Consider the following 23,704-nt stretch of genomic DNA (forward strand, 5'->3'; position numbering starts at 1 on the left):
ATATTCTCCTTCTAAGACACTTTTTTTTTTTTTTTTTTTTTTTGCAGTAGGCGGGCCTCTCACTGTTGTGGTCCCTCCCGTTGTGGAGCACAGGCTCCGGACGCACAGGCCCAGCAGCCATGGCTCACGGGCCCAGCCACTCCACTGCATATGGGATCCTCCCGGACCAGAGCACGAACCCGTGTCCCCTGCATCGGCAGGCAGACTCTCAACCACTGCGCCACCAGGGAAGCCCACTTCTAAGACACTTTTAACTTTCTTTTATCTTTTCAATTCACCATTATTAAGGTTCACACCATTTTTGCTCTTGAGTTCAAAATTTTGCAGGAATGGCACACACATGGATGTTCTGGGTTTGCCTTGACTTCATTTGTGTTCCAACTTTGCTAAGCTTGCAGATACCAGTTTAGGGACATTCTGAGGGAATGCAAATGGCCACCAGGATTTTTACTGATCAAAGGGAACATGTTTAAACAATCCTCAATAGATTTACAAATTAGAGAACTCCCCACATTAGAATTTCATTCCGCGAGCACTTCCTTCCTTTTAATTGCATGCTAGCTCCTTCATTACATTGAAGTTCTCCATCGATGTTTAATGCTGCAGCTGCTTTTTCCCCCGGTGTTTGTCTCTTTTGGAGTAAACCATTAACTTGCCATTTCAATCTTCTAAAAAAATGCTTATGATTGACAAAACTTTGTGAAACAGTGGCAAATTGGAAGAAAATTAGTGCCACGAATGAGGAATAGCTAAGCAGTACTTGGAGAGAAATTTGCCATTGTGGGCTAACAGTGTAATTGGCCAGTTAAATATATTATAAACAGGTTCAGCTTATACTCCCACCCCTCTCTCTTTTTACTTTCTTTCTATTTTGTTCTCCCAAGGCTTAAAGTTATACAATTTCATGTCCCTTGGCTTTGCAAAGATTTACCATTTTTTTCTAAAAATTTGAAACATTTTTGTTTGGTTCATTAAAAAATGCACGCCACGAATATAGAAGGTACTGTATGATAATCATCTCTGTAAACATGCAGTGGCACAAAACCTTAAGTCTTGCTGCCTCATAGCAATGAGTGGCTCTCTTAATCAGTAGATGCCACATTAAATTAGCCAAGCAGGCCAGGAATCTAGGTAAACTGGGCTTTTATACTCCTAATACTTGTGTATTTTAAATTGCAGCATAATTTACATACAGTAAATACACACATTTTAATGTAGAGTTGAGTGACTTTTGACCACTCAATACTGCTATATTGAAGGAAATCAGATTTTTAAAAAGCAGACTTTGAGGGACTTCCCTGGTGGTGCAGTGGTTAAGACTCCGCCTGCCAATGCAGGGGACAGGGGTTCAAGGCCCGGCCTGGGAATATCCCACATGCCGCGGAGCAACTAAACCCATGTACCACAACTACTGAAGCCTGTGCGCCTAGAGCCCGTGCTCCACAACAAGAGAAGCCACCGCAATGAGAAGTCTGCGCACCACAACGAAGAGTAGCCCCCACTCGCCGCAACCAGAGGAAATCTGTGTGCAGCAATGAAGACCCAATGCAGCCAAAAATAAATAAATAAAATAAGAAAAAAGTACACTTTGAGGCATTAGTTTTATAGGTTTTTATGCCCCCCACCCCTGAATGATATAGGAAAAATCCCTTGTGAAGCATACTCTTTTAATTCTTTGTAAAGAATCCATGATTCTAAATCTAAAACTAGCCTTGTCCAGAAGACCTGATTTTTGAAACAGCAGTTGGGTAAGTGATGAAAGGAAATTCAATGGGGTATGATGGCTAGGGTGAAAAATCAGCTACTTTTTCCTGGACTGAAATTTAAGTCATTTAAGAGGTGCCGATTTCAGTCTTTCTGTAACTACCCTCGGATCCCCAGTTCACAGCTCTGTGTTCTGAAACAGAACACTGCCATGAGACAGAGCTGGCAAATCATTTATGTACTTATTTACTCATTTCTTTATTTTCTTTGGGTCTACAGCAGCAAAATGCTGGTATAACTGCTAATTAAAACAGCTTTTAGACATTATACTTTTCAATTAAGATGCAATTCACTAAAACAATCAATTATAGGTTATTACAAAATCTCAAAGGTGACTTAAAATGCAATAGCACAAAATTAAGAGACCATAATTTGCTCAAGAGGGCCACCTGTATTTTGAAGTGTTAGCTGGCAAACAGTGTACGATCTCCTAAAAAGTGTGGTAATTATGTCCACTCCCTTCCCATATCTGACTAATGTATTAAAATAAATTAAAACGGCAGTTTAGAAATATGTCTCTGAAGTTGCCCCCATATTATTAAATCAGGGCCCAAGAATCATATTCTTTATGCCAACTTGCCAGAATTTTTACTGCCCTTGAGATAAACACAAATTGGGAATAGCTACCATCAGCTTTTGAAAAGAAGCATGTGCTATTATGAAGGCTTGTCCTTCTTTCAGATTTGCTAATACACCCCTGTATGTACCCAGATGTGGACACATGCATCATTCTGGTGCATTCTTCTCCTGACAGAAGCTCATAGTGGGAAAATTTTCATTAGGCAAGAGCTGTGGGTCTCATTACAAAAGAACACGATTAGTATTGACTGTGGGAAGCTAAGGTCAGAGAGGGGCCTGCCTTTCCCATTACTACTCTTTTTCATATGTATCTAATCATTTCAGGTCCCAATGAGTCCTTTGTGTATGGAATTCCTGCTTTAAATGTTGTAATACATCACATCAAGGTTCATCTCAAAGAATGTGCTTCGAAAGCTGTTCCAATTTTGCTGCAGTAAATTTATTATTTAAAGAAAATGCTGTGACATACAATATTTTAGTATCTTTAAAGTGCAGGAGGGCTAACACAGAGGGCAAAGACAGGGAAGGGAAGACGAGCAATAACCTTCGTAGGCTGCTATTGGAGAGGGACTTCCCAGTCTGGCCAGAGAGATCAAAAGTGGTGGAGGATCCAGAAATAACAGAGGAGGTCAGAGAAGGCCTTTTTTTGGCATTGCCCTGCTCCTAGAGCACTGTCTGTGGCATTGGCCCCAGGAGGCAGGAGCTATAATGCAAGGCCTGATGCAGAGCCCATTTCCCCTCCTAGATTGCGGCAAGGCTGCCTTAGCCTCTCACTGCCCCTCCTCCTTCCAGGCTCTCTGCCCAGAAATGCACACCCAAGGACCTCGGGCTGTGCCCCACGCCCACCTCTTGTCTTATCAGCAGAACCCAGTGTGGCTGGTTATTGTCTCTGGTCACTTCCCAAATCTCCAAGGAATTAAAAACCAGTGCAGGACTTCCCTGGTGGCACAGTGGTTAAGAATCCGCCTGCCAATGCAGGGGACACGGGTTCGAGCCCTGGTCTCAGAAGATCCCACATGCCACGGAGCAACTAAGTCCGTATGCCACAACTACTGAAGCCCGCACACCCTAGAGCCTGCATGCTGCAACTAGTGAGGCCTGAATGCTCTAGGGCCCACGTGGCGCAACTACTGAGCCCGCGTGCTGCAACTACTGAAGACTGCCTGCCTAGAGCGCGTGCTCCCCAACAAGAGAAGCCACTGCAATGAGAAGCCTGCGCACCGCAACGAACAGTAGCCCCTGCTCACCGCAACTACAGAAACGCCTGCGTGCAGCAACAAAGACCCAACGCAGCCAAAAAACGAAACAGAACAAAACCAGTGCAGTCTGCTTGGGCCAAGTCCTGGAGTTCAAGGGCATCCCCTCCCCAAGAAGGAATCTGCAGCCCCAAGAAGCACATCGGTGATGTCAGACAGCCTGGGTTCCCATCCTCCCAGGCATGCACTTGGAGAAGACCTTACTCCCCCTGTGTTTCAGTGGCCTCATTTGCAAAACCACAGGCCTGCCTCATGTTGTCTGGACACATCAAACGTGCACTGCGTGCGACATGCTTGGCACAGCGCCTGCCACAAAGCAAGGACCCAGTGTGTTACTTCTTTCTTCTCCCCTTCCTCCAAAGCATCTCCCAGTATCTTATCTCTTGTCTGCCAACTTTTTAATGTTCTACAGCCCCAGACAATTTGTTGGTGTCATCAACACGCCCTTGGGGAGGGAGATTGGTTTCTTTTGCCTAAATCTTAAGGGTTTTGATGCAGGAGGCATGTAGCTCTGTGCCCTTATGAACTTTGACAAGCACACAATTTAGCATGGGGGAGAAATGCGTATGTGATTAATATTCATATTTATATCTATAACTATGTCTATATCTATATTTATACCATCTCTCTTTCTTGTTCTAAACTTCCCAAGGATCAGATCTGGGATTTGCCTGTATATTTCATAGTGCGTGGAAGGGAAGGGACACTAAGCATGGATTTTGGGGGAAACCAAGAATCCAAAATGAATTCTGCTATCTCTAAGAGGTGGAGGAAGGGTAATATTCCCAGTGCTGGCGTTAAAGTTGATGGACTGGATCTTAAATGAATTAGATAGGTGAATAACAAACTAAAAAAATTTAAAAGCCCTCTCTCCTATGTGTGGCATTACCCTCACCTTTATGGTAAAAATATTCCCGTATCTGAACATATAAATAAAAAATAAAATGCTCTGACATTTAAAAGTGTGATGTGCAGAAGCTTCAAGAATCCTCCAGTGTTTAAATACCTTTCTAACACATCTTATTCCCACTCATAGATGAGGGAACCAAGGCTGAGAGAACAAATGTCAGCCAGAAGGAAAGTGGTAAATCCAGCTAGGGATCAAGATGATCTTTCTGAAATTCAGTCCATGTGACAACTGCTCTCCTCAGGAGTCTTCACTCCATAAGGCTTGGCGCTAAGATTCTGGGTCCCAGAATCAATTAGATGCTGAGAGTGTGCTAAGCTCTGCCAGCCCTGGGGACTTCAGTTTTTCCATCTGAAAAGCAGAAATGACATTGTTTGCCCCATGAGGCTTTTGGGAGTATGTGGTTTGATTGCATTTGTGAAAGTGTGTCTTGCCAAGCTTGGCACACGCTTCATGCTTTTAACAAATGTTGCTTTCACTTCTTTCCCTTTGTACAGTACTTCTGATAAAGTAAACCTCACCCCATTTCTCAGATTAGGATGCCCAGGCCACAGCTGCCGAGAGCTTGCATGACTTTATGTTTAATAAAGAGGCACATGGAAGATTTATCACCCAGATGTGACAAATGGGCCCTTTTCCTTTTCCTTAGCTTGTGGCAGGCCATATGTTGAAATTAGAACCTGTCATCTCTCTTGATGACCTTTGACCTATTGATCCTTGTAATTTTCTTAAATGAATATTCCATCTGCAGGACATGCACCTGCCAATTTCAGAGATCAATACCATCCTTTTTGGTGGTCATTACAGGAACTTGTAATGTCACCCCTCAAATGGATGCTTGAGTCACAGGGAAGCAATTCATTCTGCCCAGTGCAAACACACCTCAGCATTTTTGTTGGGAAATACAACAGTCTCAGGGAATCTAAAGAGCATTTCTTAGTGGGAAGGATTCTACACTCAATGGGGAATTTGAGTCAGTCATTTGTATGGTCACTGAACATTCTTTTATTACTTTAACCACCTATGATGTGTCAGACTCAGTACTAACCACAGTAACTATAGTCGGTGCTACCTAGGATGTACACACACGCATACACACTTATGTATATTATGTGCATATGCACACATATGTATGAATATATATCTATACTTGTATGATAGAATCTCTGATTTGCAGAGATGACATGCACATAAATAACTACTAAATGACGAAATATATGTCCAAAGGGAGAGACAGCAAATAAACTATGAAAATCTACAAAAGAAACCATTTCCACATTGGCTATATCAGAGACGACTTCATAGATTGTAACGCTTGGGAAGAACATGGACAAATGCACATCAGGAAGCAGAAGGTATTGAAGAGAGAAGAAAAAGCATAAGTGCAAAATGTGACTATGAAATAGTGGGCAGATGAGGTTCAGTATAAACTGAGAGCGGGGACTTTTCTCCCTTATCTTCATTTCCTGGCACCTTTCAGCAGCACGTAGGTGCTCATTAAAGTTTTGTTGAGACACCAGAAATACATTTACACGTGGAACAACTCCTACAGAACACCTACTGAACGCTGGCAGAAGACAGACCTCCCAAAAGGCAAGAAAGTCCCCAGGTACCTGGGAAGGGCAAAAGAAAAAAGAAAAAACAGAGACAAAAGGATAGGGATGGGACCTGAACCAGTGGGAGGGAGCCATGAAGGAGGAAAGGATTCCACACACCAGAAGCCCCTTCGCGGGCGGAAACTGCGGGTGGTGGAGGGGGGAGCTTCGGAGCCGCGGAGGAGAGCACAGCAACAGGGGTGCGGAGGGCAAAGCGGGGAGATTCCTACACAGAGGATCGGTGCCGACCAGCACTCACCAGCCCGAGAGGCTTGTCTGCTCACCCGCCAGAGCGGGCGGGGGCTGGGAGCTGAGGCTCGGGTTTCGGTTGGAGCGCCGGGAGAGGACTGGGGTTGGCTGCGTGAACACAGCCTGCAGGGGGTTAGTTCACCACGGCTAGCCGGGAGGGAGTCCGGGGAAAAGTCTGGACCTGCCGAAGAGGCAGGAGACTTTTTCTTCCCTCTTTGTTTCCTGGTGCGCGAGGAGAGGGGATTAAGAGCACTGCTTAAAGGAGCTCCAGAGACGGGCGTGAGCCATGGCTAAAAGCGCGGACCACAGAGATGGGCATGAGACGCTAAGGTTGCTGCTGCCGCCACCAAGAAGCCTGTGTGCAAGCACAGGTCACTATCTACACCCCCCTCCCAGGGAGCCTGTGCAGCCCGCCACTGCCAGGGTCCTGGGATCCAGGGACAACTTCCCCGGGAGAACGCACCGCGCGCCTCAGGCTGGTGCAAGGTCATGCTGGTCTCTGCTGCCGCAGGCCCGCCCCGCACTCCGTGCCCCTCCCTCCCCCCACCCCCGGCCTGAGTAAGGCAGAGCCCCCGAATCAGCGGCTCCTTTAACCCCGTCCTGTCTGAGCAAAGAACAGACGTCCTCCGGTGACCTACACGCAGAGGCGGGGCCAAATCCAAAGCTGAACCCCGGGAGCTGTGAGAACAAAGAAGAGAAAGGGAAATCTCTCCCAGCAGCCTGAGGAGCAGCGGATTAAATCTCCACAATCAACTTGATGTACCTGCATCTGTGGATTACCTGAATAGACAACGAATCATCCCAAATTGAGGAGGTGGACTTTGAGAGCAAGATTTATGATTTTTTCCCCTTTTCCTCTTTTTGTGAGTGTGTATGTATGTGTACGCTTCTGTGTGAGATTTTGTCTGTATAGCTTTGCTTCCACCATTTGTCCTAGGGGTCTATCCGTCCTTTTGTTGTTTGTTTTTTCTTTAAAAAATTTTTTTCTTAATAATTATTTTTTATTTTAATAACTTCTTTCTTTCTTTCTTTCTTTCTTTCTTTCTTTCTTCCTTCCTTTCTTTCTTCTTTTTCTCCCTTTTCTTCTGAGCCGTGTGGATGAAAGGCTCTTGGTGCTGCAGCCAGGAGTCAGTGCTGTGCCTCTGAGGTGAGAGAGCCAACTTCAGGACACTGGTCCACAAGAGACCTCCCAGCTCCACATAATATCAAACGGCGAAAATCTCCCAGAGATCTCCACCTCAACACCAGCACCCAGCTTCACTCAACGACCAGCAATCTACAGTGCTGGACACCCTATGCCAAACAACTACCAAGACAGGAACACAAGCCCACCCATTAGCAGAGAGGCTGCCTAAAATCATAATAAGTCCACAGACACCCCAAAACACACCACCAGATGTGGACCTGCCCACCAGAAAGACAAAATCCAGCCTTATCCACCAGAACACAGGCACTAGTCCCCTCCACCAGGAAGCCTACACAACCCACTGAACCAACTTTAGCCACTGAGGACAGACACCAAAAACAACGGGAACTACAAACCTGCAGACTGCAAAAAGGAGACTCCAAACACAGTAAGATAAGCAAAATGAGAAGACAGAAAAACACACCGCAGATGAAGGAGCAAGATAAAAACCCACCAGACCTAACAAATGAAGAGGAAATAGGCAGTCTAACTGAAAAAGAATACAGAATAGTGATAGTAAATATGATCCAAAATCTTGGAAGTAGAATAGACAAAATGGAAGAAACATTTAACAAGGACCTAGAAGAACTAAAGATGAAACAAGCAATGATGAACAACACAATAAATGAACTTAAAAATACTCTAGATGGGATCAATAGCAGAATAACTGAGGCAGAAGAACGGATAAGTGACCTGGAAGATAAAATAGTGGAAGTAACTACTGCAGAGCAGAATAAAGAAAAAAGAATGAAAAGAACTGAGGACAGTCTCACAGACCTCTGGGACAACATTAAAGGCACCAACATTCGAATTATAGGGGTTCCAGAAGAAAAGGAGAGAAAGAAAGGGACTGAGAAAATATTTGAAGAGATTATAGTTGAAAACTTACCTAATATGGGAAAGGAAATAGTTAATCAAGTCCAGGAAGCACAGAGAGTCCCATACAAGATTAATCCAAGGAGAAATACGCCAAGACACATATTAGTCAAACTGTCAAGAATTAAATACAAAGAAAACATATTAAAAGCAGCAAGGGAAAAACAACAAATAACACACAAGGGAATCCCCATAAGGTTAACAGCTGATCTTTCAGCAGAAACTCTGCAAGCCAGAAGGGAGTGGCAGGACATATTTAAAGTGATGAAGGAGAAAAACCTGCAACCAAGATTACTCTACCCAGCAAGGATCTCATTCAGATTTGATGGAGAAATTAAAACCTTTACAGACAAGCAAAAGCTGAGAGAGTTCAGCACCACCAAACCAGCTTTACAACAAATGCTAAAGGAATTTCTCTAGGTAAGAAACACAAGAGAAGGAAAAGACTTACAATAACAAACGCAAAACAATTAAGAAAATGGGAATAGGAACATACATATCGATAATTACCTTAAATGTAAATGGACTAAATGCTCCCACCAAAAGACACATATTGGCTAAATGGATATAAAAACATGACCCATATATATACTGTCTACAAGAGACCCACTTCAGACCTAGAGACACATACAGACTGAAAGTAAGGGGATGGAAAAAGATATTCCATGCAAATGGAAACCAAAAGAAAGCTGGAGTAGCAATTCTAATATCAGACAAAATAGACTTTAAAATAAAGACTATTAGAAGAGACAAAGAAGGACACTACATAATGATCAAGGGATCGATCCTAGAAGAAGATATAACAATTGTAAATATTTATGCACCCAACATAGGAGCACCTTGATACATAAGGCAAATACTAACAGCCATAAAAGGGGAAATTGATAGTAGGGGACTTTAACACCCCACTTCCACCAATGGACAGATCATCCAAAATGAAAATAAATAAGGAAACACAAACTTTAAATGATACATTAAACAAGATGGACTTAATTGATATTTATAGGACATTCCATCCAAAAACAACAGAATACACATTCTTCTCAAGTGCTCATGGAACATTCTCCAGGATAGATCATATCTTGGGTCACAAATCAAGCCTTGGTAAATTTACGAAAATTGAAATTGTACCAAGTATCTTTTCCAACCACAACGCTATGAGACTAGATATCAATTACAGGAAAAGATCTGTAAAAAATACAAACACATGGAGGCTAAACAATACACTACTTAATAACGAAGTCATCACTGAAGAAATCAAAGAGGAAATTAAAAAATACCTAGGAACAAATCACGATGGAGACATGATGACCCAAAACCTATGGGATGCAGCAAAAGCAGTTCTAAGAGGGAAGTTTATAGCAATACAATCCTACCTTAAGAAACAGGAAACATCTCAAATAAACAACCTAACCTTGCACCTAAAGCAATTAGACAAAGAAGAAGAAAAGACCCCAAAGTTAGCAGAAGGAAAGAAATCATAAAGATCAGATCAGAAATAAATGAAAAAGAAATGGAGGAAACAACAGCAAAGATCAATAAAACTAAAAGCTGGTTCTTTGAGAAGACAAACAAAATTGATAAACCATTAGCCAGACTCATCAAGAAAAAAAGGGAGAAGACTCAAATCAATAGAATTAGAAATGAAAAAGGAGAAGTAACAACTGACACTGCAGAAATACAAAAGATTATGAGAGATTACTACAAGCAACTCTATGCCAATAAAATGGACAACCTGGAACAAATGGACAAATTCTTAGAAAGGCACAACATGCCAAGACTGAATCAGGAAGAAATAGAAAATATGAACAGACCAATCACAAGCACTGAAATTGCAACTGTGATTAAAAATCTTCCAACAAACAAAAGCCCAGGACCAGATGCCTTCACAGGTGAATTCTATCAAACATTTAGAGAAGCGCTAACACCTATGCTTCTCAAACTCTTCCAAAATATAGCAGAGGGAGGAACACTCCCAAACTCATTCTACGAGGCCACCATCACCCTGATACCAAAACCAGACAAGGATGTCACAAAGAAAGAAAACTACAGGCCAATATCACTGATGAACATAGATGCAAAAATCCTCAACAAAATACTAGCAAACAGAATTCAACAGCACATTAAAAGGATCATACACCATGATCAAGTGGGGTTTATTCCAGAAATGCAAGGATTCTTCAATATATGCAAACCAATCAATGTGATAAACCATATTAACAAATTGAAGGAGAAAAGCCATATGATCATCTCAATAGATGCAGAGAAAGCATCTCTGCATATATGACCATATATGACCAACCCACAGCCAACATCGTCCTCAACGGTGAAAAACTGAAAGCATTTCCACTAAGATCAGGAACAAGACAAGGTTGCCCACTCTCACCACTCTTATTCAACATAGTTTTGGAAGTTTTAGCCACAGCAATCAGAGAAGAAAAGGAAATAAAAGGAATCCAAATCAGAAAAGAAGAAGTAAAGCTGTCACTGTTTGCAGATGACATGATACTCTACATAGAGAATCCTAAAGATGCTACCAGAAAACTACTAGAGCTAATCAATGAATTTGGTAAAGTAGCAGGATACAAGATTAATGCTCAGAAATCTCTTGCATTCCTACACACTAATGATGAAAAATCTGAAAGTGAAATCAAGAAAACACTCCCATTTACCACTGCAAGAAAAAGAATAAAATATCTAGGAATAAACCTACCTAAGGAGACAAAAGACCTGTATGCAGAAAATTATAAGACACTGATGAAAGAAATTAAAGATGATACAAATAGATGGAGAGATATACCATGTTCTTGGAGTGGAAGAATCAACATTGTGAAAATGACTCTACTACCCAAAGCAAGCTACAGATGCAATGCAATCCCTATCAAACTACCACTGGCATTTTTCACAGAACTAGAACAAAAAATTTCACAATTTGTATGGAAACACAAAAGACCCCGAATAGCCAAAGCAATGTTGAGAATGAAAAATGGAGCTGGAGGAATCAGGCTCCCTGACTCCAGACTATACTACAAAGCTACAGTAATCAAGACTGTATGGTACTGGCACAAAGACAGAAATATAGATCAAAGGAACAGGATAGGAAGCCCAGAGATAAACCCACGCACATATAGTTGCCTTATCTTTGATAAAGGAGGCAGGAATGTACAGTGGAGAAAGGACAGCCTCTTCAATAAGTGGTGCTGGGAAAACTGGACAGGTACATGTAAAAGTGAGATTAGATCACTCCCTAACACCATACACAAAAATAAGCTCAAAAGACTTAAATGTAAGGCCAGAAACTATCAAACTCTTAGAGGAAAACATAGGCAGAACACTCTGTGACATAAATCACAGCAAGATCCTTTTTGACCCACCTCCTAGAGAAATGGAAATTAAAACAAAAATAAACAAATGGGACCTAATGAAACTTAAAAGCTTTTGCACAGCAAAGGAAACGGTAAACAAGATGAAAGGACACCCCTCAGAATAGGAGAAAATATTTGCAAACGAAGCACCTGACAAAGGATTAATCTCCAAAATTTACAAGCAGCTCATGCAGTTCAATATCAAAAAAACAAACAATCCAATCCAAAAATGGGCAGAAGATCTAAACAGACATTTCTCCAAAGAAGATATGCAGATTGCCAACAAACACATGAAAGGATGCTCAACATCACCAATCATTAGAGAAATGCAAATCAAAACTACAACGAGGTATCATCTCACACTGGTCAGAATGGCCATCATCAAAAAATCTACAAATAGTAAATGCTTGAGAAGGTGTGGAGAAAAGGGAACCCTCCTGCCCTGTTGGTGGGAATGTAAATTGATACAGCCACTAAGGAGAGCAGTATGGAGGTTCCTTGAAAAACTAAAAATAGAACTACCATATGACCTAGCAATCCCACTACTGGGCATATACCCTGAGAAAACCATAATTCAAAAAGAGTCATGTACCAAAATATTCATTGCATCTCTATTTACAATAGCCCGGAGATGGAAACAACCTAAGTGTTCATTGTCGGATGAATGGATAAAGAAGATGTGGCACATATATACAATGGAATATTACTCAGCCATAAAAAGAAATGAAATTCAGCTATTTGTAATGAGGTGGATGGACCTAGAATCTGTCATACAGAGTGAAGTAAGTCAGAAAGAGAAAGACAAATACCATATGCTAACACATATATATGGAATTTAAGAAAAGAAAAATTTCATGAAGAACCTAGGGGTAAGACAGGAATAAAGACACAGACCTACTAGAGAATGGACTTGAGGATATGGGGAGGGCAAGCTGTGACAAAGCGAGAGAGTGGCATGGACATATATTCCCTACCAGATGTAAAATAGATAGCTAGTGGGAAGCAGTGGCATAGCACAGGGAGATCAGCTTGGTGCTTTGTGACCACCTAGAGGGGTGGGATAGGGAGTGTGGGAGGGAGGGAGACACAAGAGGGAAGAGATATGGGAACATATGTATATGTATAACTGATTCACTTTGTTATAAAGCAGAAACTAACACACCATTGTAAACCAATTATACTCCAATAAAGATGTAAAAAAAAAAAAAAAAGGGCAGAAGACCTAAGTAGACATTTCACGAAGGAAGACATACAGATGGCCAAGAGGCACACCCAAAGATGCTCAACATCACTAATTGTTAGAGAAATGCAAATCAAAGCTACAATGAGGTATCACCTCACACCAGTCAGTATGGCTATTATCAAAAAATCTAGAAATAATAAATGCTGGAAAGGGTGTGGTGAAAAGGGAACCCTCCTGCACTGTTGGTGGGAATGTAAATTGATACAACCACTATGGAAAGCAGCATGGAGGTTCCTTAAAAAACTGCAAATAGAAAACTACCATATGACCCAGGAATCCCACTACTGGGCATATACCCTGAGAAAACCATAATTCAAAGGGAGACATGCACCACAATGTTCATTGCAGCACTATTTACAATAACCAGGACATGGAACCAACCTAACTGTCCACTGAAAGATGAACGGATAAAGAAGATGTGGCACATATATAGAATGGAATATTGCTCAGCCATAAAAAGAAACAAAATTGAGTTATTTGTAGTGCAGTGGATGGACCTAGAATCTGTCATACAGAGTGAAGTAAGTCAGAAAGAGAAAAACAAATACGGTATTCTAACACATATATGGATTCTAAAAAGAAAAAATAAATGGTACTGGTGAACCTAGTTGCAGGGCAGGAATAAAGATGCAGACATAGAGAGCTGACTTGAGGACACGGGGTGGGAGGGGGAAGCTGTGGCGAAATGAAAGAATCGACCTATATACATTACGGAATATAAAAGAGTTAGCTAGTGGGAAGCGACAGCATAGCACAGGGAGATCAGCTCTGTGCTTTGCGATGACCTACAGGGGTAGGATAGGGAGGCTGGGAGGGAGGCTCAAGAGGGAAGGGATACAGGGACATATGTATGCACATGGCTGATTCACTTTGGTGTACAACAGAAACAAACACAGTATTGTGAAGTAATTATACTCCAATAAAGATTTATTTAAAAATAAATAAATTGGAAAAAAAAGTTTTGTTGAGTAAGAGTAGTTGTGGATAGACTAAAAAACGGTTGGGGACAATTATTTTTTTTTTTATAATAACATAAATGTTATAGATCTGATCCCTGGGAAATTTAGAGCAAGAAGGGAGATATAGGTAATGGCTATGGCTATGGCTATGGCTAATGGATATAAATATGATTATATATATATAATCATATATATAGATATAGATATAACTATGGATATCAATCACATATACATTGCTCCTTCTGTGCTAAAATGTGTGCTTGTCAAAGTTCATAAATATTGTGCTAATTGTTGACCTTAGAAATATATAGTATTTGAAAAACAAAGATTACTTCATTTCATTTAAAATGTGGTCCAAAGTTAGATTTTTCATTGTAGAGGGGAAATTGCCAAGGTCTATCTGCTTCAGCAGGAAAAAGCCCCTTTCTGAGCTGTAAGTCTGATGTGTGGTTTGAAGCGCAGTGGTTTGGGAGAGTCTTCTTTTATTTCTGGCTGTCCTTCAAATTTGTAAAGGCCTGGTGCTGAAAGAGGCTGAGATTCTCTAAGGCTGACCCCATCAGAATTCATCAGCGAGCACGGAGCAAGCCCCTGAAACCATACCCCGTCTGGGGTGCTCAGGATGTACACAGCCTGGAGGCAGGGTGAAGGGCGGCACCCTCACAGGCACTCAGCATTTGACCTACATTCCCTTAAAACTGTGCACTGGTGGCAGCACCATCTTTGGAGCTGGTCATGTCCTTGTTGAAGAAAAGAATTTGAAAGAAGGCATGATAAAGGGGCTGAAGGTACAAAGGAATGGAAAAAAAAATTTTCAGTAGCAAATAAGAGAAATCTGACTCAAACTAACCTAGGGCAAGGGGTGAGGGGTCGGGAAGGAGGAGGATGGGAGGGGAGGGGCGGGGAGTATTTACTTTCTCACATAATGAGAAAGTCTGAGGTTGGAGCCAAATGTCTCCAGTGACTTCAGGAATATTGTCATCTCCCTCTCTTCCCCTCTAGGTCTCTTCTCCTTCCTTTCCGTTTCTACATGTCTTAGCTTTAATTCTCTCAGTAAGTTGCCCTCCATCCCATAGTCAGTTATCCTGGAAAAAAGAGACACAGGCATACCCAGCTCCAGGCTTCCACCTGCTTAGTTTTCTGAACCTGAAGGAAATGGAGAGCTTACTTCATCTATATGCAATCCAGGCTGGTAACAGACTCGTCATCGTGTAGTCACTGTGGCCATTGGGATGGGGCACCCTGAGTGTCCAGACCTGGGTCAGATGTGCACACTCAGGAGGATGGGATACTGTGATTGGTAGCCAAAGCAGAAGAACAACATGTTCCAAAAGGGATGCCTGGAGTGGGAGGCTGTCATTAAACACAAGAGAAGGAACCTGACATTTCAGAAATGGAGGAAAGACTTTTTTAGGCAGTTGACCACACTGACTGGTGAAGTAAAAAACTTTTTCAGAGTCCTCACCAGTTTGGTAAGGGTAGTTGGTTAGAAACAGAGCAAAGAAAGCAAAGCTCTGGGCATAGCCACAATATTCCAGTATGTGGCAGAGTGGCCTGATTCTGCAACAAAGAAACTAGGACCTCTTTGAAATGTTGCAGCCCATACTCACTGTTAACTCTTTTTAAAATTTCGGCCATACTTGATGGATGGATACAGCTTTTGCAACAGGCATAGTCTTGTGTTCATTACATAAATAGTAACATTGACGATGATGATGATAGTCTCAGGTCAAAAATATACCATGAGTCAGATGGGCTTAATCATAAGAGCTGTGCATTCTCAAACTACATGGTGGTCTGTGGAAGGAGACGGAAATTAGGCCTGGTAGGATCAGGGGTGAGGGAACTGACTTGGTTCTTAAAATAAAAATAAAAGATAAAAAAATAAAATAAAATACTGAGCATCAGCTCTATGCCAAACCTCATCCATTTCTTTTTATATGAAGCTCTCATTCAGTCCTTCAGAACTTCCACCAAGAAGCTATTACCACTTCTGAAGAGAAGACCAAAATACAAAGATTTTCTTGTACAAGGTCCAAGAGTGACCAGGTTAAAACCTACTTTGCTACAAAGAAACAAAAGCCAGCAGCAGGGGCACACGATGTCAGGATATATCTTTCCAACGCAGTTAGCATTACTAGAATAGGAAGACAAAATGCTTCAGGAACACAAGGGAGTGAGCACAAAAATGCTGCTGGTCTTGAAGGCTACAGAACATTAGATGGAGCGAGCAGACGAAAAGGAAAGCTGCGCATTGGGAATGACATTGCAAAGGCTCAGGGTTCTTAAAGATCAGATATTCCATTGTGAACACCTGACCCCAAAGGTACCTGGGAAATGCACATTAAAGGAGTAAATGAAAGATAAATGAAAGAATGAATGAATATTTATTCATTCAGTATTTTTACTTATAAACCTTCATTATTAATTCGCATGATATATTATGTCTGCTTGGGTCTTTGAGAAGTTGAACAAATCAATGTGTTCCACATCTCATTTCCACAAAGCTTTCCAGAAGAATGAAGTTGAGAGAGAGATAGTGTGTGTGCTGGGGGTAGGGGGCTCATCCCTGCCCTCTTCCCATCCCTGCCCCTGGATAGCTCTTCCTAAGGGGTTTGTAAATCTCTGCCTATGCACCCCAATCCTGGTGTCTGATGAAGAAAAACTTCCTGTGAATTATAATTTGCAATTTTTTTTTCAATATAGGGCAGTCAGAATGAAGCTTTGTTGTGGCCACTTAATTTGGAGGGCATTAATTTTAGCCCTGCAAAGGACCAGTGGTACGAAAACAATTAGGATCTTTTGTCAAGTTAATTAAATTTTACTAAATGTAGTAATCTCAGTGGGCTTTGTACACCAGAGGTAAAACTAATTAAAACGCAAATTCTTCCTGGTCTAATGAGGAGTTCTAACTTGGGCAGCTGAGGAATGTTGTGCATACTGAGAGATATTCAAAACTAATTTATAATAAGATGAGGGCAAACCCTTAAATGGCTCAGTTCTGTTGAAGGCTCACTTGAGGATGCCAATAAATATGTTAAATTGGAGGCGGCCACTTAAAGAAAGGAAGGCAGATTGGCAAACCTTGCTGGGCTCAGGAGAAAAAGGGATCCTGCTTTAACAAATTAGGATGGGAAGCCCGTGGAAATGAGGTATCCGGTTGTATCTAAAAAGTGCTGTTTTGTCTCCAGGTTCCTTCTTTTCATTAAATTCTCCCAGGGCAAGCTGAGCTAACGGCAATTGCTTTTCCTGTAGTATTCTTTTCTTAGAAAGCTACATGGAGCAAGAATGTTTAGTTCACAAGGATTTAAATCAGTAGCTGATCCACACCAAGTCTCCTATTGCATTGACAACCCCATTTTCAAGATGAGGTCATTGAAAGACTGAAAAATTCACTGTATTCCAGATATTAGCAGAGTATTAAGACGGCAATCCAAAAATGGCTCAGTCTTATTAGACCTTTCTTTAGAAACAACTGACACCAATTTCTACCTCCTGTCAAATGTGTATGAATATTTGCGGTTGAGAAATTCAAAATGATTGTTGAATCACAATGGGCAACCTTCATATAAACTTGGGCACACTTTAATTGATATGCTATTACTCACCCATTGATTGAAAGTGGTATATACCTGCTGACATTTTCCTCATTTCTCTGTCTTATTTCACACCCTGTGGTCTGGCTATGGACCTGATACCCCCCCGACTTTGGCACGTGCTGCCAATATCCTTCTAATCACCAAATCTAATGGCTTTTTTTTGTGTGTGGTACGCGGGCCTCTCACCTCTGTGGCCTCTCCCGTTGCGGAGCACAGGCTCTGGACGCACAGGCTCAGCGGCCATGGCTCACGGGCCCAGCCGCTCTGCGGCATGTGGGATCTTCCCGGACCGGGACACGAACCCGTCTCCCCTGCATCGGCAGGCGGACTCTCAACCACCGCGTCACCAGGGAAGCTCCTAATGGCTTTTCTTGGTTGCTACTACCTTCAACCAGATTGGATCATTTGTCACCTTGACCACCCTGTCCCTCCTGACCCACGCTGCTTTATTTAGTTCTGTGATGCTGTTATAAATGCAGCAGGACTTGCTGGGAACAAGTAGTAGTGAAGTCTCTTTCTTGCCTAGTTTTGCTCAGTAGGAACACTAGGATCTGCCTGAAAATAAGTGAATGCCATCTTATTTGATATCTACAATAAAACTGGAATATTTCCTTGTCCTATATTATTGTAATATTTGCATTATGTAAGTAATGCCTGCTCATTATAGAACAACTAGGAAGAACACAAAAATACAAGGAAAAGAAAAGGTGTGTAACCAAACCACACATTTATTATTTCCCTCTTTTTTTTTCCTTCTATTTTTCCTTCATGGTCTTAACATAGCACCTGTATCTATAATCATCTTTGTCATGTAGCACTGTATCCTGAACGTCTTTCCCATCTCACTGAAAGTATTACAAGCAATTCAGTAAAGTGGGAAGAATATGGACTTTTTCATTTGGTACATCTGGTTTGAATCCCAGCTTTACCTAATCACGTAATGTTAAGCAAGACTACTTTTTTATTTTTAGTGTAGATTGTCTGTAAACTGGGGATGATAATGACTATATCTTAAACTTGATAATAGGATGAAAACAGCTAATGTTTAAAAATTGTCTAGCTATGCAGTTGGTATTATTATTATTTGGAATAAGTGTTTAATGGTTCACAATATTTCATCATGTAGATATTACATAATTTACTAGAATTAGTCCCTACTTTTAAACATTTAATTTCTTCAGCAGTTTCTCATATCAATAATTCTAGAAGGAATATGCTAATATCTTTATTAATAAAATTTTCTACACACAGACGTACAAGTTCCTCCCTAGAAAGTTTGCACCAACTTCTCCTCTTGCCAGCTGTGCATTAGAGGGTTCCTCTCCTCTTAGCGCTTCTGGCTGCCTTGTTGCCTTCAGCAGGAAGAGGGAAGGCCATTCTAGCACCATAGCCACTGGTAAAAGACCAATGGCCTCACCAGAAGTCTCAACTCAAGCCTTCTGCCCAAGACTCAAAAACTGTTACCCCAACCCAGGTTGACTTACCAGCCTATATTTTTTAAGGAAATACCACTTTTTACAGGATTCTACCAGTAACTCTGATTAACTGCTCCCAGTTCTTCAATATCACTTCTCTCTCCTTACTCTAAAATATAAGGAGGCGAAACACTCTGTAGTGGGTAGTCATCAGTTACTCTCTTCACTGAATAGGACCAAGCTGCAATGTCCCAAACTCTGTTCTTGACTCTAGAAATACAAGATAAGTATGAAAAGTATTTTCCTTTGAAAAACTACTTGATTGGGTCGGGTCCACAGAAACAGGCTCATCACTAATGACACTCTAAAGTAACAAGTGATATGGTGGGGAGACACTGGAATATGGAGGGGAAAGGTAAGAAAGGTGATGAAATAGGAATGCTTCTCATTTGAGCTGGGTCTTTAATACTGAGGGTAATATTGAGGGTAAATTTAATATTGAGTAGTCTAGGAAACCCAGTGTTGGAAACAGTTTAGATGGGAGGTCCTGCTGGGTAATGCATCTCCTATAGTTTGTGTGGCTGGATTGGACCTGGAGGAGATGGGATGGGAGATGAGGCTGCATCAATGGGGGGAATCATAGGACAGGGCTCAAGCACCATTCTAGAGAATTTGAATTTTATCATCTATGTGTTGGAGGATCGTTGCAGATTTTGATGGAATTTGCTTTGTCAATCAATGGCTTAAATTTATTGAGATATTTTTCTGAACCATGCTGATCATGGTGAAGCTAAGAGACTCAATTCACTCATCTAAAGCTAAGGGGAGGGTGCCGCTGCCTGTCCTAACCCACAGTTTGGTGGCAGGATCATGTGGCATGCCATAAAACAAGCAAAATTAAGCTATGTATAAAGTAACATTTTCTTCCAAGAGTGTTACACAAAGGGAAGATACCTCTAGGGACTGCCAACACAGGCTTTCAATAATGACAGGGCAATAAGCTAATTACTGTGTTTTATCTTCTTCCTTCATAGAGCTCCAAGCTGAATGAACAAACTTAAGAAATTAATTTAGGGCTATGAACAAACAAAACCACCAATAGAAGTGACATATTAGGGTACTCAAACTTTGCATATTAACCTCAGCTTTCCCTCCCAAACCCAAAGGCTCTTTATATGTGCTCATGGGTTACCAGAAAAACTAGTGTGGGGAAACCCTGCTCAGAGTCAGAGTTCTAATGCAGTCAACATTTCTACAATGCAAACGTTCTAATTCTTGCTCTGTGACCTTGGATTCAATTCTAGGGTCCAACATTCAACCCATTAGCCACTGTAGACTTTCTAATCCCAGGAGCACTGATGACAGTAGTTATTTTAAATCCTATTGATCCAATGCCTCTTTTTATAACACATATTTTATAATATTCCCTTTATCATCCTGAAATGAAGTTCATAAATAATATAAATTATCTATATACATAATTTTTATAAAATCAGTGCAATGCCCTAATCGTGATACAGAAGAGAAATTAAAGATAATAGATTACAATAAAGTAATAACTATTATGCGCAAGTTAAGTACTACTGTGATAATAGTAATAACTATTTCCCATAATTAAGTTATAATGTCTGACATGACATTATAAGAAGATATAATGAAGTAGTAAGATACCTATATCCATACATAAAATCACCATAAATGGAACAGCCAAAAATACAGGCTGAAACAGATATATTTTACTGGCAGTATAAACACCAGTAGGGGGACTTCCCTGGTGGCACAGTGGTTAAGAATCCACCTGCCAATGCAGCAGACATGGGTACGACCCCTGGTCTGGGAAGATCCCACATGCTGCAGAGCAACTAAGCCCGTGTGCTACAACTACTGAGCCTGCGCTCTGGAGCCTGAGAGACACAACTACTGAGTCCACGTGCCTAGAGCCCATGCTCCGCAACGAGAAGCCACCGCAATGAGAGAAGCCCGCGCACCTCAATGAAGAGCAGCCCCCGCTCGCCACACTAGAGAAAGCCCGCACGCAGCAACGAAGACCCAATGCAGCCAAAAAAACCCCAAAAAACAAAAAACCACACCAGTAGGGGGTGTTTCTGTAACTAATAACCCTTTGTAATATTTTTATTTTAACTGAAGTATAATTGACTTGGTAAGATTTTAAAAACCTGTCTTCCCCAATTTACAGAGAAGGTGTATTTCTGAAAAATTCAGTGCATTTTAAAGCAGTGAGATAAAAGCCACATGTTTATATGTAAAATGGACTTGAATCTAGGTACATATAATTATAAAGAGGTTTTAATCTACCTAACTACCTGGTGGACTTTCAAAAGTCATATAGAATGCACGATAATTTTTCATTGTACAGGACAGTTCTTGTGTTGCATCCCTGACCCCCACCCATTCAAATACCAGTATTGCCCCCCACCATCCCCATCATCATTAAAACACACACTCTGTGGTGCTCTCTTGGTTGAGTATCCAAGGTCCAATGTCTTACATTACTTAGCTTAGCTTGGGCCACTCATCTACTAGGTGGCAAAATGGGCTTTAGACCTAAATACAGCCAGACTCCAAAGCCCACGTTCTCTACTTCTATACTGTATTCTCCTTCATGTTCAGGTGAATCATGCTTGAGGTACATCAAATGTTTGGAACACAAGTCTGAAACCTCTTGGGCCACTATTAGGGATTACACCTATGAGTATTCTGATTGTGAAGAACTTGTTCAGAGAACTTGGCTAACTCTGCAACAGATAATCCTAAAATGGCAGGCATTTATAAATCATTTATGATATATTAGAAGTGGTACGGTACAATGGTTAAAAACATTGATTTCAAGGTAAAGTTGCCTGGGATCAAATTCCAGTTCTGTCATTTACAAAACAACTATCCTGACCTCTTTGAGGCTCTGTTTCCTCATTTGTAAAATGACAGTTCCTATCTCATAGGGTTACTTTTTGGCTAAAGTGAATTGATTTATATAAAGAGGTTAGAACAGTGTTATGAAATGAGGTGTCAATATAAGCTACCTAGGGACTTCACAAATGCCATCTCATTAGTCCTTACAGCAATTGAGAGAATTTTGCTCTCTCTGACCTCCAATCAAAGATCAGAGAGGTTTTGCAATTTTCTCAACATCACATAGCTAGTAAATGGAAGATCAGTGTGACTCCTCAGCCTTGTTCTTTCCAAATGATCTATTCCTTTTCTCAAATATTTCCAAAGATCTTCTACATATCATGAAGAAACAACACTGTCCCTCCCTTTCCCCACCCTACAAATAACCTCTATTCTTTCTGCCAAATAATATACCTAGCTTTTTCATGGCAAGGTGAGATAAAATATCAAGCCCTGAGATTGTGTGGTGTGTGGCTATTTTCTATTTTGCTGGAGAAAATAGAAAAACACTCATGGGTTAGTTTATTCATTCAAACTAGAAATAGATCCCTGCAGCACACCATTTCATATGCCCCACAAAAATGTGTAGATGTAAAGGGAAAAATGTAATCTATCACCTGGATTTTTCTTTTGCTATTTGGTGCCCAATACTTGAAGACATTGAAACATCTATATGCTCAATAAGGAAAAAAATATCTGGAACAAGCACCATATTTTTTACTTTCCACTCAAATGTTGCAGCAGCATGTGGATATACCCAGGTCTCTAAAGGAGTTAAAACCTTTTTACCTGCATCTGAAGGTCATGTTGCAGATGGAACTTGGCTGTGTCCACACCAGAGCATGGGAAATCACTATATTTTGGTTGCATGAAAGAATTGTCCCCATCTGTCCCCGCACCCCACCAAGAAGTGTAGGAATGTATTCACCACCAGGTTAAAACCAACATCAGTTTGAATCTTTGCTCTACAGCACTCTGAGCTCTGTGAATATTAATGAAAATTTCTTTGTTGGATGGTTCGCTGCTTAAATTCATCTGCCATTCTTCGGTTGGAGTTATTCAGGCAATTAATGTTGAGCATGTGCTCACCCTAATAGGGGCCAGGTGTAGGGCATGGGGATGCAGGCAGTGTTATGTGTCTAAAGGTCAGACTTGTGAAATCCAGCACAGGAAAGATGGTAAGGCACCACCAAGATCAGTAACTTCGAATATATTTTAGTTGCAAGTGATATAGAGGCAGCTGACTTTTTATTCTTATTTGATAACCTTTGATAAGTCCGAGGTCTATAACAACCGGCCTATGGTGTTTCACCTATTGCTTTTATGCTACCAGTGCAGTCCAGGTGGCTCTTGTGGATTCCACCACTGTGTCCACAACGGGATGTAAGGTGTTGCCAGGAACACCTCTGAAGCAGGACATAATTATGAAGATCTGGGTGATAAACTCAATTACCACATGCAATTACTTCACAGCTACAGACCAATTTCTTAACCTTTTTGGGCCTCTGCCTCCTCACTGTAAGATGAGACTAATAATGGTACCTACCTTGCGGGGATGTTTGAGGTTTAAATGACTTCTTAGAAGTAATGTTCTTGGAAAAATGCCTGCAAGAGCATAAATACTGTGTTACCAGTTATTGTTTTCAGAGAGAGCTGGGCCAGCTAAACCACTCAAAACAATGTCGAGATCAGAAGGATTAAAAATATTGACTTGCTAAGTCCAACTATCCAAATTAGTTTGCCTGGTGCCAAAGAACATTGTGAGACAAAGAGGATGATCATAGAGGTCAGGCTGGTTTGAATC

General features: G+C 41.2%; 1 long non-coding RNA gene across 1 annotated transcript in view; it reads right to left on the reverse strand.

Annotated features, from left to right (window-relative positions):
* Window positions 1-23,704, reverse strand: part of LOC114904280 — a 139,907-nt gene that overhangs the window by 99,107 nt on the left and 17,096 nt on the right. Inside the window, exon 2 of the long non-coding RNA XR_003795919.1 lies at window positions 23,447-23,505. This is a non-coding gene — a long non-coding RNA (uncharacterized LOC114904280). The remainder of the gene's footprint in view (window positions 1-23,446; window positions 23,506-23,704) is intronic.

The sequence above is a fragment of the Monodon monoceros genome, unplaced genomic scaffold, assembly GCF_005190385.1.
Source record: "Monodon monoceros isolate NGI ecotype Baffin Bay Population unplaced genomic scaffold, NGI_Narwhal_1 Super_Scaffold_10, whole genome shotgun sequence".
NCBI classification, from domain to species: domain Eukaryota; kingdom Metazoa; phylum Chordata; class Mammalia; order Artiodactyla; family Monodontidae; genus Monodon; species Monodon monoceros.